The 8,115-nt window shown below is 31.1% G+C and overlaps 1 long non-coding RNA gene across 1 annotated transcript; it reads left to right on the top strand.

Moving 5' to 3' along the window:
• Positions 1–4,861: 4,861 nt before the first annotated feature.
• LOC134694883 (uncharacterized) lies at positions 4,862–7,890 on the top strand. The gene is made up of 3 exons (XR_010102638.1): positions 4,862–5,288; positions 6,714–6,828; positions 7,321–7,890. It is a non-coding gene; the product is annotated as an uncharacterized LOC134694883 (long non-coding RNA).
• Positions 7,891–8,115: the final 225 nt, after the last annotated feature.

The raw sequence follows: 8,115 nt of genomic DNA on the forward strand, positions 1-8,115 counted from the left end.
AATGGTATGTAGCAATTGCATAGCTGCATCGTCTAGTCTAATGCACTACTCATTCAGCTTATTAAATATGATTTTATTAGATAATGGTATGCAGCAATTGCATAGCTGCATCGTCTAGTCTAATTCACTACTCATTCAGCTTATTAAATATGATTTTATTAGATAATGGTATGTAGCAATTGCATAGCTACATCGTCTAGTCTAATTCACTACTCAAATTTATTATTAGATAATGGTATGTAGCAATTGCATAGCTACATCGTCTAGTCTAATTCACTACTCAAATGTATTATTAGATAATGGTATGTAGCAATTGCATAGCTACATCGTCTAGTCTAATTCACTACTTAAGAGGCAATGCCAGAGAAAACCAGGCAGAACTTGGAAATTTTGTTCAACAGCCTTTTTGAGATAAATGTGTTTTTGTAATGTATCCACCTTGTTTTGTTGGGAAATGACATTTTAAAAAGTCATATTGGGTTATTATGTATAAAAAAATGAATTTGATTTTTCAGTAAATTTGACTGCTTATATAGGGAAATAGGGGTATTAATTTCTCAACAAAAACAGCCTACAATATAACAATTGATATATATTCTAAAAGATGACCATGAATACAGCAGGAAATGATAATAACATCTTTGGTATCTGTTGATATGTAAATGTTCTAATGCAGTAAACTGTCAGGAAACAGCAGTTTATTTTCGTCTTTTTGGTGTTTAGACATACCAAAAGTGATGCTCTTCAATTTAAAAACCGATAAAGGTTATAACCAGCTGGTAATGTTTTGACAGAAAAATGAACTTCTGTTGTATATTTGTATACATAATTGAACATTTTGATGGGAGGGTCTAAAACGCGGAAATGGAAAACGCGGAAGAGAAAAATTGGTGTATTATAACTGATATCTTTGAAACCACTAAAGCTAGATTAATAAATAAAACTGATTTTGAAAGCTAACATAATGGTCTATAAGATAAAATTAAAAAAATATATATTTCAATATGTTCTTTTATCGAAAAGTTGACCGGAAGACTTTCTTTGTGTGAATCTGGCAACACATTTTTGTACATTAAAACTTAAATTCACAAAAAAGCTCATAACCCGGTCAAAGTCTCTAAATTGTCTCTTAAAGACAATTAAATGACAAATAATATGATATAAAGAACTATATAAATATATTACTATAAAAAGTAAAAAAGTTGACCGGAAGGACCCCTTGTACACAAATATTGAAGTGAAATTTTCAACTATGACTTAAAATTCACAAAAATATGAAAAACCCGGTCAAAGTCTGTAAATTGTCTCTTAAAGACAATTCAATGACAAATAATATGATATAAAGAAAATAATAATGACATTACTATAAAAGGGCAAAAAGTTGACCGGAACGCATCCTTATATAGAAATATTGAAGTGAAATTTTCAACTTTGAACTTGCTATTTCTATTACATTTAATTTAATTTCAATAGTATCAACATACTTATCATTTCTTATATTTCAAATGTTCCATTTTGGAATAAACAACCCTCCTCCTTTTTCACCCGGGCTTGGGACCGGCGTTGGCAGAGTTATTGTTTTTTTTTTTTTTTTTTTTTATTTCTCCTTATTTTGCTTAATTATTTATTGATTAACTCAGTGGCATTAATTTATCTATTTATTATCTATTTATGTAGGATAATTAAAGTTTTAATTAATTTCAAGAATAGCTTATATTGTTAACATTTTTAAGATTTATTTCAGATTTATCAAAACTGTAAATCGGGGCTTTAAATTGATATAAAATTTCAGTTGAACTATCTATGAACTTCGCAGAACCAGCTGTTTTCTTTCATATTTTTTTTAGCACAAGACCTGGGGAATCAGGCGGTGTAACAATCCGACAACGAGTGCGAACCGAATCACGAGATGGAGATACGACACGAGATGGAACTGGCATACGAGAGCGAACCGAATCACGAGATGGAGATACGACACGAGAAGGAACTGGCATACGAGAGCGAACCGAATCACGAGATGGAGATACGACACGAGAAGGAACTGGCATACGAGAGCGAACCGAATCACGAGATGGAGATACGACACGAGATGGAACTGGCATACGAGAGCGAACCGAATCACGAGATGGAGATACGACACGAGAAGGAACTGGCATACGAGAGCGAACCGAATCACGAGATGGAGATACGACACGAGATGGAACTGGCATACGAGAGCGAACCGACTCACGAGATGGAGATACGACACGAGAAGGAACTGGCATACGAGAGCGAACCGAATCACGAGATGGAGATACGACACGAGATGGAACTGGCATACGAGAGCGAACCGAATCACGAAATGGAGATACGACACGAGATGGAACTGACATACGAGAGCGAACCGAAACACGAACTGGAGATACGACACGAGATGGAACTGACATACGAGAGCGAACCGAAACACGAACTGGCGACAGTACCCATATACTTACTTCACGTGATGGTAGAGATGGAAAGTCGATAACGTTGTCAACTATCAATGGTTTGGTGTGAGTTGGTGGTTGTGTGTACAGAGTAGGAACCTTTACTGCATCTGAGTATGGTGTTGGTTTTGGTAGTTGATTCTGTTGTGGAGTTGTACCAGTTGACTCTTGCTTGTAGTGGACTGAGTATGGTCTCATACTTGGTAATCTGATGAACGGTGTTGAAGTAGGTGGTCTACGGAGCCGACGGATCTCTGCCTCAAGGTTTCTAACCACAGTGGTAGCACCATCCCTGGTAAGATGAAGGCCGTCTTTACTCAACAGTAGGCGCTGGAGCTTGCCATCAACAACAAAGGAACGATGTGCAACATATGTCACTCTGGGAACAGATTGAACTATGATGCGCAACTTGTTGTTGATGTAAGACGCCTTCCTGTTGACCAAAGAGAGAAAGCTCATGGACTTCATCTTACCAGGGAACATGTCCTGCCCACGGGGTAGTAACCCTGAAAGTAGGATCTGGCATGTTGGGTTGAGTCTTAGTATACTCTCAACCAGACTCTGGTAATGAGTCAGAACATCAGCTGGGGTGTCATTCCACAGGTTGTTGGCTCCGATGTGAAGTACAACAATCCTGTAGTCGGGAACCCTGTGCCCTATGACACCCCACATCTGTTCAATACGATACCCTGAAAAGGAAACTACATCTACATTAGACAACTTTAAATACTGATCAAAATATTTAACTTGAGAATGACCTGCAATCAAAACACGTTTAGCCATGACAGATTTAAAAAAGCACTAAGAAATATATGAAAAAGTTAGAAAAAAGCACTAAAAAATAAACATGATAAATGAAAAAAGCACTATGAAAATATATACACTATTATATACACAAAGAACAAAAATTAAATTAAATATGAAAATATCGAAATTTTAGATAGCACTAGTCTCTATAACTTTCAATAAATATGATTAACTGTAATTTTTACGGTACATATATATACACAAGGTGGCACGTGCTCAATTGTCACAACATAATTAGTCATGCTAATATCAACATGCCGATAATCATTAAAGGTGACACGTGCTCACTTGTGACAACATAATTAGTCCACATGCCGACATTCCTTACATACATGATGAGAGTGAAAAAAAAATAATTATTAATCATTTAATATATAATTTATACTTTAATAATGCAATCAAACATAAATAAAATAGAATAATTAATAAGCATCACCTTATATGATATAGCGTGTAAGGTTGATTTAAAAATCTTCATAAAATTTAATATTAAGAGATAGATTCAAAAGCATTAAAGAGAATGTCGGTCTACAATTTCCTATTTTTATTTGAATGTTTTGCTCATTAATTTTATTACATATTATTTATTATCTACTTTTTTTATATAAATTCTTGCATTAGTTCAGTCCCATTCATGTTTCTTTACGTAAATTTTAGTTTGAAATTGAATTTTTTAATTATGCTTTTACACACAAGATAGGCTTCAGAGCAACATTTTTTTCTATTTTAAGGTATGTATTTATATATTGCTAAATCATTTTCTCATTGTTCGCGAATTTGACCGGGATTATTATATTTTTCTGAATTCAAATTAAAAGTTGAAAATTTCACTTCAATATTTCTATATAAGGATGCGTTCCGGTCAACTTTTTGCCCTTTTATAGTAATGTCATTATTATTTTCTTTATATCATATTATTTGTCATTGAATTGTCTTTAAGAGACAATTTACAGACTTTGACCGGGTTTTTCATATTTTTGTGAATTTTAAGTCATAGTTGAAAATTTCACTTCAATATTTGTGTACAAGGGGTCCTTCCGGTCAACTTTTTTACTTTTTATAGTAATATATTTATATAGTTCTTTATATCATATTATTTGTCATTGAATTGTCTTTAAGAGACAATTTACAGACTTTGACCGGGTTTTTCATATTTTTGTGAATTTTAAGTCAAAGTTGAAAATTTCACTTCAACATTTGTGTACAAGGGGGCCTTCCGGTCAACTTTTTGCCCTTTTATAGTAATACATTTATTTTGTTCTTTATATCATATTATTTGCCATTTAATTGTCTTTAAGAGACAATTTAGAGACTTTGACCGGGTTATGAGCTTTTTTGTGAATTTAAGTTTTAATGTACAAAAATGTGTTGCCAGATTCACACAAAGAAAGTCTTCCGGTCAACTTTTCGATAAAAGAACATATTGAAATATATATTTTTTTAATTTTATCTTATAGACCATTATGTTAGCTTTCAAAATCAGTTTTATTTATTAATCTAGCTTTAGTGGTTCCAAAGATATCAGTTATAATACACCAATTTTTCTCTTCCGCGTTTTCCATTTCCGCGTTTTAGACCCTCCCCATTTTGATAAGATTTAAGAAAAGTACATAACTTTGTGGTGTTGGGAAACTTATTTCCCTCACCAGGAGATTGTTGCATACATGTACGGGTGATCACTTCCAGACAGAGGTAGTTACAATATCTGTACGGGAATGAGGATTATTTATAAGACTGAAATTATTGTATTATTTGCTGGAAATGTGGAATATGAGGAATTTAAAGCCATTCGTGAGTAGTTTTTGATGATTCAGCTGGACAAATGCTGGAAATTATACAGTTTTCTCCCACCTTAAAACAGTACATGGTATATCATGGACACCAAAAGCAAACTATAAAGATCTAAATGCCATAATTTTGTGCATCTTGAAAACTGGAAAGGCGGATCACTTTGAAGCAGATGATAGTGATAGTGTTTAAAAGAATTCTTTGCGACAGTTATAGCAGTTGGAACAGGTAATAGTTTAAATTATGAAAGTTTAAAATTACTTCTCAGATAAATCATGCGGCCCGTTCAATAATTTTAATACATCCCCCTTTCCATCATATTTTTAGTTACAATGTGAAATTATTCTCTGCAAATGTATGATCTGTGCTGAAAGCAATTTTATACAATTTTATTCATCATGTTCAAACATTATTTGAATAGGATAATAATTTAAAATAAAAAAAAACAAAAAAACTACATGTATCAGACTCAAAAGTTACAAAAAAAAGAAGATTTGGTTATGATCATGATGATTGCCAATGAGAAAATCACATGTACAACTATCCTCCATATACAAAACAGACCATACATGTCTGTCACCTTATTTATTATGCTTATCATTAATATGTACATGTCAGTAAGGTATGTTCATGTGCCAAAATGAATGTACAAAAATGTACATGTAGGCAAAATGCGACTACAACTGAATACATTTGCATGTACATGTACATGTAGAATAGATAAATGTATAAAAAGATGTGGCATGAGTGTCAATGATAGATCATGATACAACTTTCCATCCAAGTCACAATTTATAAAAGTAAAGACAATCCTACAGATATCAGATAGTCATATGTATGTTTATGTCAGATATACATGTAAACAGTAAGCTTAATTTGTTAAAAATCAGGAACGTCAAATTTAAATTTTCTGTAATTATGATTGCTACATATACAGTGTACCTATATTTTATGACATATGAAAGACACACATATATTGAAAAGTGGTTATCATGATTACATATATATTTATTTATAAAAATAAAACTTCTTACTTGTATATCAAATCTTAAGGTAATTAGATTCTTAATCCACTATTTAGATGGGATCTTTTGGGACAGCAATACCTTTGTTTCATAAAATTGTTGTTTATTGTCCTTCATGTCCTTAGAAACTAAATTAGACATGTGATATATGCATGATACAATTGCAAGGATTTCAAACTTTTAACATTTAGTTCAAAACTGAAAAAAAATATTTTAAAATTAGCACATTTTGAGATCTTGTCATTAGAATTTAGATACATTTGTACATGTACATGTGTGATCCTGAAGCGCATAACATATATATGATATAAGGTTAATTTGACTCAAATATATCACATGTATCAAGTAAAGTTGTTTAGTAATAAGTTAATCACAATTTACCTTTCTGCTTTAAAGTGTTCATTTAGATCATTTTATACATTAACCTGTCCATTTAAAAATAGAATTAATCATACAAAAAAGTCTTTTAACTTTGAATGTTTTAATGTAGTAAGATGCTAACAGCTCATTATATATTTTCCACTGGTTCTTAAGATTAGAAAATAACTAATTTGATTTTAAATACAATTTTCCAAATTCAATTCAAAGAATAATTGATCACCTTATAATCTGTTATTTTTTTAAACAGATAAAAGATACATCAGATGACAGACTTACATATAGAGGAGCCTATAATTAGAGAAATGGATCAACTTGATTTTGAAGTTAACCTACATGTACTGCATTAATATGAAATTTCATAAGTGAGTACCAGTATCTCTTAAAGTACATTGTTTACATGTTTATCTATATTTTGATAAAGTACCATATGATATAAAGTATTTGAAATCTTAAATCCTGTAAATAAACTAGACATTACATCAGTACATAATGTAAATCAGAATAAGAAAGCATAACAAATGAATTGTTAAACATTTTAATATGACCAGTGTCAGCTTAATTTAAGAACAAATTAAAACACAGATGACACACACATACAAATTAATGAGACCAAGTGTGTATTTTCCAGATATGCAAGAAGGGTTTTAATCTCTCACTACAAATGTATTTGAAGTCCTGAATGTGAAATCTTCTAAAAAATTATACTAAACTTCAAATATGTGTACTTGAATATATGTATATAATTAATATAAAAATTCATCTTATTTAATATAATTAATTTAAAACATTTTCAAGCAAAAATCTGATGTACATGTATCAATGTATAGCTTGACTATTCCTTCATTTGTTTTCAGGTGACTGAGCTTAAAGAAAATCACACATGAAACTGTAACCAGTTTGGGAGACTCATACAACAGAACATTTCAATACCTATTAAGTTTTTTATGTATATGTTTGACTTTTGGTAATATTTTGGAAATTACTTTAGTAATTGAGAGACCTCAATGTTGAAAATGACAATTTTGATAGAGGACAATTTTAAGAATATCAACTTAGTTGTTTATGAATCTTTATCTTTTAAAATATTACTGGGTGTCTGAAAGAATATTTCAAAAATTTCTGAAACTATTTAGATATTTATCATGTTCTATGTGTTTATATAGGCAAATATTTATACATGTCATTTATGTTATGCAAGGGTTTATATGAATTTCTAAAAAGATGTATATATATGTGTTGATAAAATAAGTTCCAAATTATTACAGAGTAACAGAAAATGGGATCAATTTATATTAAAACAAATCTGTTAAAAGGGAATGAAAAGTCAAAAATTGTATTTTTTAAAATAATTGTGTTAACATTTTTGTGCTATTTAGAAATATGTACACAAAAAATATAAACTTTAATATAAGTATCAATGTAGTATGCCCTTGTTATTTTTTTCTAGCCTTCGACTTTAGTCGAAAAAGCGAGACTAAGCGATCCTACATTCCGTCGTCGTCGTCGGCGGCGTCAACAACTATTCACTCTGTGGTTAAAGTTTTTGAAATTTAAATAACTTTCTTAAACTATACTGGATTTTTACCAAACTTTGACAGAAGCTTGTTTATGATCATAAGATAGTATCCAGAAGTAATTTTTGTAAAAAT

The sequence above is a fragment of the Mytilus trossulus genome, chromosome 13, assembly GCF_036588685.1.
Source record: "Mytilus trossulus isolate FHL-02 chromosome 13, PNRI_Mtr1.1.1.hap1, whole genome shotgun sequence".
In the NCBI taxonomy this organism is placed as follows: Eukaryota; Metazoa; Mollusca; class Bivalvia; order Mytilida; family Mytilidae; genus Mytilus; species Mytilus trossulus.